Genomic DNA, 13,367 nt, shown 5'->3' with positions numbered 1-13,367 from the left:
CTCCGCGTAGCAAATAATATCCGCGAAGTATGCAACTTAGGCACGGCCTGTGACGAAATAACCACATGACATTTTAATCTCGATTAATCCAGACATATTAGCTTATTCCATTTTATATTAATAATAATTGAGAAAACTGGAGACATGTTTACGACTATTTTCGTCGTTTTACCGCGAATTATGCAAATTAGACACGGCAAATGACGGAAATAACCACATGACATTTTGATCTTGATTAGTCCAGACATAATAGCTTATTCCATTTTATATTAATAATAATAAGGAAAACATGACACATATTCTCGACTATTTTCGTTGTTTTACCGACTCGTACTACGATAAACAGTATCGCCATCAGATTCACACCAAACAGCGAGAATGCCGAGACAGTCGTCAATGTAAAAATAAAACGAGAGGGATTTTATCAATCAAAAAGGTCAGGAATGAAATATAATAAATTTCTTCCAATAAATTTTAAAAAACGGAATTATAAAGAGTAAAATCGGAATTCAGAATTAGACTCAGAAAATCGGAATGATTCCGACAAAATCGGAATAGTTGGCATGTATGATAATTCATGGATTATCATCACGGAAATGAATAATAAATTACAGATTGATTTAATGAATTTGCATTGAATATTTGCTACAAAAAACATTCTGCTCAAATCCACAATTTTTGTCAAAGATAATTATTTCCAGCGCCATAAATGACATTTCTGTGTGTGTGCACACTAAGGAATTACATCTTTTATAAAATAGAAGATGGGTTAAATGAAAACTGCCCATGGAAAATTCAGTGTCCAGTTGGCATTTTTGCTGAAGTATATTTTCCCTAATTGAAATGAAATGGGGTTTAACGTCCTACGGTTTTGCTCCGAACTGGGCTAATAAAGACGGGCATATGCCATACAGTGTGTGATGAGGAAAATTTTGCCCTGACAGCAGCACTACGGCCTACTCTTTTATCGAATTCCAACGGTCAAGGGATCTTTTACGTGCACGCCAATGAGTACACGGGATCTCGTTTTTTTGTCCCACCCAAACGACTAGGCAGCTGTCCTTGTCAGGCCCTCCGTCCTGTTCCCAAATTGAAAATGAAATGGTAAAGAATAGGCATCAATACAGGTAATCTTTTAATTAAATAATTTAATCGAGTTCTACCTTCACAATCAACAGCCACAGATAAAATTGTTCCATTCTCCACAATAGTTACTTTCTTAGGAATTCGTTGGAAGAAATCTGGTACACGAGGTGAGTTGACTCCTTTAACTAGCTGTAGTTCGTCTTTACGTAATAAACGGCAATCTGTTAACAAACTCTGGGCATCATCTTTACTAGAGGCTGGATAATCTGTTTTATTGGTAAAACTAACAGCTACACATGAACCATCAACCTATACACAATAAAGTCAAAGACATGAGACTGGATGACAACAAATACTTAATAGATTGAAAAATCCCAAATGTTTGTCTCAGTGCAAGCAGGATTCGAACCTCGAATTCACTGACCACCTCTAGATTTATTCATTTCATTCAAGTAACAACAAATTTGCAACTATTTGAGGGGTGTGTGTGTGTGTGGGGGTGTTTGTGATAGCCCTGTGGTCTAGAGCAGTGATTCTCAACCAGTGTGCCGTGAGATCTTCCTACGTGTGCCGCGAAATTTTGAACGGCACACTAAGAAAATTTCTCACTAAAGAAACCAGCTATTTGGCTGATGAAATTCGAAACACTCGGTTCAGAGTGGATCAATTTGACTGAAATTTTCAGAAGATTGCCTTTACATTATTTAGTCTATTATAGTGAGAACTGTCAGCTCTTTATCTAATCTCCCATAATGTATTTTTAAACCATGAACTATTTCAATAAATTAAAAGTGTAAAAACCAGTGATATCTACTGATGTTGGATTATTCATGATTTACCTTTAATACTCTGGCAACAGGAACCGTTTTAAGATGGCTGTCTTCTACAAATACAACATTTTTTAACGGCCAAGATTCTTCTTCCTTCTTCTCACTCTCATCTTTTGTTGGGGTATGCGTCTTTTTACGTTCTGTTGACAGAAAAAAATAATTTAAGCAAAACAAAAAACAAACTTCTTGTGAACATTTTTATGCAACACCAGCCTTGCACGACTGAATGGCCTTTTATATGCAAATTTTCAATGACTAGTATTTCTGTTTAGGATAATGACTATTAGCCTCCTGGCTATTCAAGGCTTGAATTCTTGACCATCAAAGCTTATTAAGAGTTTCCATTGGCAAATAATTTAAATTTACTAATGGGCTCAATCCATTTGGTGTCAAAACGTCCCAGCTTATGACTTTTATGGTAAGAATTCCATGTTTTCATGTCAACTAAGATATAAAGGTATTGCCATGATAAAACACAGATCCTTTTTCGTTTCGTTTTTTTTTATAGTTCAAAATTTTGTTTTATTTGTCTATACTACACTAGGATCTGGAAGAGTTCTTATATTACTGGCGTTTTGGTTGAAGTGAGGAATTAGCCAATGAAATGGTCTGTTACAGCGACTTCTTGCAATGCCATGCCATGCACGGAACTGTGGTAAGCCACTAGAAATATCAACGCTGATTGATTAATCAATGTATGACTTCATAGGGTCAAAAGCCGTTTGTACGACCCCTGACACAACCTTCCACTACAACTGGTCAGACCTTCATGTAGTGTAAGCCATCGAAAGTATAAAAAAATGAAACGAAATATAGATCTGTATTTTAATCAGATTGCAGTGTTAAATATATCATGAAGCACATGACTATCATAAAGGACATGACTGCAAATAAGTTATAATCACGATATTACTAACATTATTAAATTTGACATAAAGGACATAACTGCAAAGAAGCTATAAGGATAACTGGTCATATTTGGTATTGTAACTGAAGCATTGTCATGAGTTTAAGGGAGAACGCGGGGTCGAAAAAAATTGAATTTTCTAAAAAATTTCACTTTTTAAGTAATGACAGTTCTTGATAGTTTGAAGCCTTCTCTTTGAGTCCCCAAAAACAAAATATCAAAAGTTTCATTTTTTTTATGTAAAAAAGTACATTTTCTGTCGAATGGTAAACATTTCTGAACCTGTACATGTCCGAATTATGATAAAATAAGGTCTAAAAAATCCTGATTTTAAGCCTCCACATGTCCATTGACAGCCATGTTTGATATACCATTGGAAATAGTAAACAAAGAATAGCATGATGGGAATAAAAATAATTTATTAATTCCCGTCAGTTTCCGTGTGTACTCGTTTTTCTAAGCGCCAAAAATGCTCGAGAATTTCCTTATTTGGTTAGGTGACCTGATCGCGGGGTTAATATATCCGACGTAATAACAACGACATCTCCTCATTGGTCTAACGGAATTCCGTCACCTAGCAACGGGATGCCGTGATGCGCACGCTATATAGACACAGTTAACCACTCTTTTTTGTATAACAATATTACTTTATAAGAAGTCCAAGACTACGATCGATGTCCAGCAAGCTTATTTAGCGATATTTACCGATGAATTTAATAGTTTTTTTTAATTATTTCTAATAAACAGTGATTAAAAAAATAAAACATTTTATGAGGATCGTAATATTTATAGCCATGTCCAACTTTGTCGACCGGTAATTGTTTTTAGTCTTGTTTGTTATGACCCAAATAAAACCATTTAGTATGATTTACTTTTTGATGTAATTTTTCTCTGATTTGATTTTTCGGACGAAAATGCAATTTCAAATTACTAGATCTCAAAAAGTTACTAATATTTTTACTTGAAATTTGCAACAGTTATAGATAAAAGTCTTTTGAATGAGATAACAGAGAGTTTTTGTATTTACTGTTTTTATTTTTGTAAATAATTCAGTTTTTAGTTCATGTTTCGTTAAAAAAAATCACACAATTATATAAATGCTTATAAATTAATAAAAATACAGTGGACTCCAAATGTCTCTCTGTCATTTCCTAGCTTTATGCATTGTTTATAAGGTGTGAAAGTTTCAGAAATGTAGAGTTATTATTAACAGAGATCTAGCACTCCTACGAATTTCCCCATTTTTTCTTGATTCGTTGGTAACCATGGCAACCAATGTCCGATTTGGGATTTGATGAAAAAAATCAGCTAACTAAATGGTCTTTCTAGTATATACAAAGTTTCATCCCAAAATAACATTAAATAAAAAAAAAAAAATTTCGCCCCTCGTTCCCCCTTCAGTTTAGTCACATGGTCAGTCTACTACTAGTACTACATGGTGTTGTTATCATAATAGTAAATGGATGTGAGGATTGAAAGTTGTCATGGTTACTTACTACTTACAACCAATTAAAATCAGATGTCAACCACTTATCGCTTTATTTTATTTAGATTGTGTTACTTACTGTGACATATAGGTGTTGTCATGGAAGCAGAACTGTGAGCACTACTAATGGAACCTTCAGGAGAAGGTGGTGGCATTTCAACTTTGACCTCTGGGTTACTAGTACTACCACCATCAGTTGTTTTATCACTGACCTTACTCTCACTTAAATAAAATGAAAAAAAAGTTCAAATTTTCTCAATAAATCATTTAGTCCATTGAGTATAGTACACTCTAGTTGTAACTTTACAATTCTGTGATTAACATTTGTTTCCTATACAGACAGGGCTAAAAGGGATCACGGTGGCTCGCTAGCCTGGAGGTCGGGTGTTCGATCCCTGCATTGGCCGAGAAAGTTCATCCAGATTTTCCGGCGTGGTTTCCCCTTGTCAGTGATGCAGGACGGAGAGCCTGACAAGGACAGCTGTCTAGTCGTTTGGATGGGACGAAAAACCGAGGTCTCATGTACACATTGGCATGCACGTAAAAGATCCCTTGGCAGTTGGAATTCGATATAAGAGTAGGCCGTAGCGCCGCTGCCCGGGCAAAATTTCCCTCATAGCACACTGTATGGCGTATGCTCGTCTTCATTAGCCCAGTTTAGGAGCAGAACAGTAGGACGTTAAACCCCATTTCATTTCATTTCAGAGAGGGCTAAAGAGAGTTGGGGTGGTAAACGTACCAAAACATGAGGACCCACACTTGATGAATATGTGTGTAGGAGGCCAATAAACATGGAGGAAAAGCATCTGATAGGCTGCCAAGGAATTGTTTGTAGGTGTGACAGAAACATGTATAACACCAGACCGGAACCCGTCTCTCACCCCACGCTGTATACACAGTACAAATTACTCTTTCTATTCTAATATTCTATTAAGACCATTACTGTTAAATAATATACACCACTTTTGGTGGCATCTTTTACAGCTAGTTACACACCTGTTAATTAATGACTACTTAGTAATTTCTAAACACTTTCTATACATACTAAATATTAGTTTAGAGTAATGATTTCTTGGATAATTTAATGACAAAAATGTTCATCAGTGAAAGATCATGGTTCAAAAGGGAGTGATAGCAGTTTCACATTGTTAGTTTGTTCCATGCTATGGACAGTTAATCAGAGTTTGAAATAGTTAGTAGAGAATTACATACCTGTGTGTTTTACGTATTTTAAATCTGCAGGTATCAGCTAAAGACCAGGCACAGCTCATGAGTTCACCGACCTTTGGTACTCCATCAACCATGGTAAATCCTAGATTACCAACTAAATATATTGGTGCACTGCGTAGACATACCTGTAATTAAACATTGAGTTTACATGTGCATTAGTCAGAGAGAGAGAGAGAGAAATGGGGTTTAACGTCCACTCAACACAAAATAACATATGGTTCAATTTTATTTCAATAATTTGCTTGCGCATAGGGGTCTTTAGCAGTGGGAGGAAACTGGCGGACCTGGGGACAAAACCCATGAGGTTGGACAGGTAACCCTACTCTTTGTCACATACAACCAGGGAATCGAAACCACGCCAGTTGACTCAATGACAGACCTTATGATACAACGTGCACATACTAACCATTCGACCATCCCGTGCATTAGTCACGATTAATTCAAGGTAAATCAATGTTTTGGTAATAAACTAAAGTGCTAATACGTCTCATTTTTATGTGCTGATTTGGGATTTTTGTAACTGTAAATCATTCTTCATAATGAACTTAGAAAAAAATGAAATGGGGTTTAACATCCTTCCTTCTTTTCTGCACCAACTGGATTAATGAAAACAGAGCCCAAGTTCACAAACCAATCTCAGACTTAAGTTAAGAATTTACTCCAAATTCTTCACCTTTTTTTTTAACTAAAATATAGCCCTTTAAAAACTGTTGTTGTTTTAATGTATCAAATACATCAATAAGAAACCACGTGCAAAGTTTTGAGTTTCTGGATCAAAGATATTTATCATAAACAGTGATTGAAAGTTAAGTAAATTTGTAACTGGGCATTAGGTAAGAATAGATAAAGAGCTGACAGTTTTTGATATAATAGTTAAAAAATAGATAATGAGAACAGAATATGCTGAAAATTTCAGTCAAATTGCTTCACTCTGAACGAGATATTAGCGATTCAATTTTAGGCCAGCGGTCATAGTAAACAAAAGATTAATGAAATGGAATCAAATTAACAAAACCTACTTCAATCGTGAATGAAATGGAATTTAACATACTGTGGACATTTTACTAAGAACATTCTACATTGGATGGAGAAGGGACAGACAAGCTATGACAAAATATATACACAACATTTCTAGAAATGAAGACAATATTTACCAGAGAACCAGCAACTATTTCTGTTAAACCAGTCGAGGAATCTTTGGGTTTCTTTTTCTTGGACTTCATTTTCTCCAACATTTTCTTTCTCTGTGCAAATGGCATCACACCCCTAAATTATAGAACAGAAATCAGTTTTTATTTCACCCTAAAAACATAAGTTACACCATTGATATACATGATCAACACAAAAATTCCTTGACACCACTGGCCATAATGTACCGTAACGTAATTGACAGTATAATATTCATCCTCAGTATCTCCAGTGGTCTCATTCCATTTCACTCCACAAACTCCTGGGTTCATCCATGGGGGAGACATGTAAACAAATTATCAGCCCTTGATGACTGCTATTTTTATCAACCAATCAAAAAAATTGTTAAATACGAAGGTAGTTGGCAAAGGGCAGTAACTCATCTTGTGGCAACACGCAAGCTGGCATATTGTTGTGAACGTAAGCAATGAGGCTAAGGCTGGTTTGTAAACTGTTTTTTGTTGGTTCATAGAATCCAGCTACGATCAAGGGCAGATAATTTGAATACATGAATACCCCATCGATGAACCCAGGGTATAGTGGAATAGATCGGAATGAGACCACTGGGGTAATCAAGATGTACCATATCCAACCTGCCCCATTTATTTTTTGTACCAATTGAACGATTAGATGATATACTTTTTGCCAGGTCCGCTTTCCTGAACAATTACAAGGAGAAACCTTGCTGCAAAATCTGGAAGAACTTTCTTGACCAACACTGGTGTCAACCTTACTGTCTGAGCCATCATGGCTCCTCACTTAAGTACCGCATAAATTTGTACCTTTGTATCGCGAAGAAATATCTGAAGACTTTTATGAATAATAACAGCAACATAGTGTAGGAAGAGGGTGGCAGTGTGTGAAATGTACATACCACCAATATAAAGCTACACTCTCTAGCCTAGCACATGTATATAGAGTACATACCACCAATATAGAGCCCCACTCTAAAGGCCTGGGACTGTACAGTGCAATGGACGCTTACGACTAGCCCCCGGTCCATTCACTTAATCTGATATGTACATTTGTTTGTGATTTCTGAAAATTGTGTCTTGTCCGTAGATTTGTTTTGTGTAATTGTGTGTGGTGCAGTCCCCCTGCACTTACTAATAGAATACCTACCACCAATATAGAGCCCCACTCTCTAGTCTAGCACATGTATACAGAGTACAGGTATGTAATGAGACGATTTTGTCTGTCTGAAACTCAGTAAATAGTTGGGCTGCATGTTCTAATTTCTGTGACACCAATCCTAAACTTTCATCTAACCATGTGGCGACCTAAAACAAAAAAATATTATCAATTGAAACAGGTTTTTAGTATCTTGTCACATTTCTATGTGATTAATACCTTTATTGTTTGTCTGTTTGGTATTGGCGGTTTTACAGATACCCTGAGGTTGAAATTTGAGGTATAAAGGAAACTCCAGCCGAGGAGGGCAATAGGCCGGGTGGGGTTGAAATATCACTTCCTGAGTTAAACTACTTTCAGTTTCACAAAACTCCTATGATGGTGTAATCATCATTTCTCCACGATCGTTATTTTGGATATTAACCTCGTTACATCATCGTAGGTCATTACTGTGTCAAAAACCTCTATGTATTTTTTAATATTTCATACAAGGAAACAAAATAGTTCACATAGAAACTAATGATGAATACAGAGTGGGGTTTAATGAGATTTTTAAAATAGAAATGAAATGGGGTTTAACATCCTACTTTTCTGCACCGACCAGGCTTATGAATATGGGAGCCATGGTGGCTAAGTAAGGCATTGGATTGCTAACCCGGAGGTCCAATGTTTGATCCTTGCATTGCCCGAGAAAGTTTATCGGGATTTTCAGACGTGGTTTCCCTTGACAGTGGTCCCAAGTAGCACATAAAAGATTCTCTGACAGTTGAAATTCAATATCAGGGCCCGGCAGACTGTAGCGCCGCTATCCGGGCAAAATTTCCCTCATAGCACACTGTATGGTGTATGTGCAGAACAGTAGGATGTTAAAACCCCATTTCATTTCTTATGAATATGGATACAACGCAGGGAAATTTTGCCCAATCGGCATTTGTATCTTCTCTTCATAGAATTCCAACTGTCAAGGATTCATTACATGGAGACCAACATGTACATAGGCTGTCATTTTTTGTCCCATCCGAACAATTAGACACTGTTCCTTGTCAAACTCAAAAAACTCAAAGTAACAATGTTGACCAACCTAAAGATTGAACCACCTGACCTCCTGGTTAGTAAGCCAGCACCTTACACAGTGAGCCACTGTGGCACCGTCTTTCACATGAAATAGAGTTAAACATCCTACTTTTTTGCCCGTCTTTTATATAGGGTGGATCGTTTCATTGCCGACATGTTTAACTTACCTTGCCAGATTCTGTGAAAACAGAGGCTCGTACATTACATGCCGATATACCCACAATCCTCTCTGACAGCAGACACAGGGCTGCAGCTTTAGGATGACGTAAAATGGAATTCTGTAAAAATATCAACAATATCATAATAAAAACCAGACTTAGTATGATTTAGTGTAAAAAAAAATAAAAAAGTTGATAGCTGTTTTAAGAAGCCATTTTTAATCAAACATATTTTTACTAGTTCTGAACAATAAAAGATCCCTCAGTAATTGAGTTGTCTCGCATATAAATCAGGTTTCACAGACTTAAACTGATTACTTACATCTATAAATTTATAGGGATCACCTTCATTCCATCTCCAACTATATAACTGTCCATTGGTTCCTATAGCAACCAAATCACTATACATAGCAGCTATATGACTAAACCTTGGACACTCTCCTTCCTAAAAAAGATAGCATAATATTAATATTAAATCATGCATTTACATGACCGAAAAATCTACAGATTATTAATAAATCTCGCATTTATACGATTGAAAAACTACAGATTTTCTTTCTACAAATATTTTACCAGTTACACAGGGTCACAAATCAGTATGACTTATGAAATGAAATGGGGTTTAACATCCTATTGTTCTGCTTTGACTGGACTAATGAAGACGGGCAGACGCCATACAGTGTGCTATGAGGGAAATTAGGCCTGGACAGTGGCGCTACAACCTACTCTTATATCAAATTCCAACTGCCTAGGGATCTTTTATGTGTGCGCAAACATGTACATGGGTCCAATCCGAAATACTAAAACAGCTGTCCTTGTTAGGCCCTACGCCCTGCACCACCACTGACAAGGGAAAACCACGCCGGAAAAATCCAGATGAACTTTCTCAGTCAACGCTGGGATCGAACCCGAGACCTTACGGCTAGCAAGCCAGCATCTTACTTCCTTAGACGCTGTGGCTCCCCTACTCACAAACAATTGTTGAAGTAAAGATAGGTTGCCAGGCAGGTTGCCAGGCAACGAAACATACGCCCACAGCAGCTATATCGTTCGGGCAGTCAACAAGAGTTGTCACATATTTTTACTTTTTTTCGGTAATGAAACATTTATAATACATTAAAATCTGATTAAGAGTAACAACTCATTAAGTAATTATCAGAAAAACTTTAGAATTTGTTATAAAGTTCTGCCCCATGCTAACGTTTAGTATACAAAACTTTTAACATCATGGATTTAGCTGTTCAAGTCATAAAGATTCATTGAAAATCAATCTACTTCTTCGTCTCATGACCTTAAACACTGTGTATAAATTTAATTCAATCGGATATTAACTTTGACCTTTAGAGCGTCCACAAGATTTTTTGAAGTGATCAAGGGCCATAACTCTGGCAAAAATTATCGGAAATCGATGAAAATCAATAGGATTCTTCGTCTCATGACCTTAAACACTGTGTATCAATTTAAAGTCAATCGGATATTAACTTTAGCCTCTAGAGTGACTAGAGCGTCCACAAGATTTTTCAAAGTGATCAAGGGTCATAACTCTGGCAGTAATTATCGGAAACTAGCTGAAAATCAATAGGATTCGTCATCTCATGACCTTAAACATTGTGTATAAATTTAATTCAATCGGATATTAACTTTGACCTATAGAGCGTCCACAAGCAATTGTGGACAACGGACCGACGGGGGCAACAACAATATACGACCACATTTCAATGTGGGCGTGTAAAAATATAACACATGCTAGTCCCAGAATAAACTAGTTTATATGGAACTGACATTGAACACCATTTCACTCTCTTTCTCTCCACTACAAAACAATATATTTATTACCTTCTCTGTCCACCATTGTAAATCTTCTCCAAAACTGATTGGACTTTGATTAGGAGGATTATTTTTCTTGGTAGTGTCGTTATTTATATTGTCAGTTTTATCTCTCTCCAGGTTCTTCACATTACCATCACTAAACGTCTGTTCTAGTCGTCTACGATCTCGAATACGAAAGATTGAATCTCTCTCGCGGTCTCGGTCAGAATCACGATCTCTTTCACCTATAGTTAACAAAAAAATGATGAAATGGAATCAAATGGAAGTTTACATCTTGGCAACACTCATGTTCCTGAGGCAAAGACTACAAGATTTACAACATATGGCCTTTGCTAGATTACTTCACAATTCCCGAACTTATAGCTACATTATCTACAGACACGTGAACAGTAGCGTTCAATCAGGGGTTGTGACTTAGAGACCTCCACAGAAACCATGACATTGAACAAACCTATAACTTTGCAACTTGATTATCACATGTAAACATTTTAGCTTAAAAGCGTTAGACTTGGTATTCACGACGATCAAGGACTTTGATAGTATCACAAGCTGGGTTTGTCCCCAAACTAAATTAGTGCCAAAATATGCAGGGTATTACATGAAGGCCTGGATAAGATGTACACATAGTTAAAGCAGGATCAAGCCTTCTATTGAAGATGGGAAAAACTTAACTTGATTGTGAATGAAATGGAATTTGGTGTGATCAATTTACTAAGATCATTCTTGTCAGACAATATCCATGTCTTGATTTATATTTTAAAATTTATTAGCAAACTATACAAGGAATCAATACCCAGTTTAATCTATACTAATATTTGTGACTATCGTTTGTCTGTTTGCCTTTCTGTTCAGGATTGGTTGCTACACTAGGGCTGTCCCGACTCTAGAATTTGGGGTATAGGGGTAGCTCGGACAGGGGAGTAATACAGGGTAAGTGATGTTGGGATACCACTTCTGATTTCAGAGTTATAGGCACAGTCTATGGAGCGTCGGGTCATCCACTAGTGTTTAAATATTTTAGAATTACAACATTTTACAGCATTAAAGCATCATTAAATTTTTTGGAAAATATCAGTTTTGCCATGGCTTAATCCACACTCAAATTGATTAATTAACATATAGTTAAGGAAACAAAATCAAAATATCAACGTTATATAATATTCCAGTATGCATTTATTAGCAATAAAAAAAGAGGCACATCAAAAGATTTCGGTAAAAAAAATGCAGCGCTGGATTGGGCTGACTTTATCCTGTATATCGTCTGCAGTTGATGCCGAATAATTTTCAATACATCTTACCTTTGCTTAGACTGATATTTCTTTTAGGGCGCAAGCGATTCATCAATTGACGGTCAAGGACTTTTAATTATTTTGAAAATTTTGAAAATTTTGTAAATTTTATACCGACTACAACTTTACCTAAAGATAAGTGTTGAGAGAAACAATCTTACCTAATCTTGATCGAGTTCCTGAAGCTCGATTTCTAAGAGAAGAATAACCAAAGACATCTTCCTGAAACATGGCGTCTGCATCAATTATAACTCCAGGATGATCTGTATGCATGCCGCTATCTAATAATGATATCAAATCATCTGGCATGTATGAATCCTGCGAGTCTTCATCACCATCTTCACCCTCATCATCACGGGATAATAGATTGTTGACGGCCATGTTTACATCTAGATTCTACAATAACAATACTCAATGTCTACATCTAGATTCTACAATAATAACAATATGCAATGTCTATTTGCTTATTCTAGGGCTTCAGTTAAATGCTGAAGTTAGAAGCCATTATCTTTTTAAATCCATCAATTCCGTTTCCTTTGAGATGTCGACAAGCCCTTGCTGCACTGAAAGATATTTTCTGTGTCAAACTATGATTGGTTAAACAATTTAACAACCAATCAATTGCATTTTACCAGAGAAATATTTTGATATAAAAAAAGGTATGAGTGACAAACGAAACTACAAATGTTGTCACATTTATTTAAACCGAAAGTAAGAAAACAAGCCATTAGACTGACCGGTAGATTATACATGTTACTAGTTAAAACAAAACAGATTAATTGTTAGTGTTATCTGAAATTCTATTTCATATCCTACTGGCAGACTATCGCCCTTCATGAGACGACCAAGGTGCATTATTTCTATTACATCTTTCTTGAAAATAATTCCTTGTTTTATTCTCCATTTTGAGTGAAGCCTGTAATATAACAGGCCCCTGGATACTTTTATTTGATATTTCTGGATTATTTCTTGCAATGTCTGTGTAGTTTATCTTGTCTGCAGGTTTGTCTTATCGGTTTTGTTTTGAGTATTGTGCGATCCTAATACAGTTGTGCAGTCCTTCACGTTTAAGGCGCGCTTTCGCTCTTGCGCCTCACGGCGCACCTCGACTTTACTTCGAGGGAGTCATTAAATACGCTCGCAAATTAGCTAAATCGC

The sequence above is a fragment of the Patella vulgata genome, chromosome 1 (assembly GCF_932274485.2).
Source record: "Patella vulgata chromosome 1, xgPatVulg1.2, whole genome shotgun sequence".
Taxonomy (NCBI): Eukaryota; Metazoa; Mollusca; class Gastropoda; family Patellidae; genus Patella; species Patella vulgata.
Note: the sequence above shows the minus strand (reverse complement) of the source record.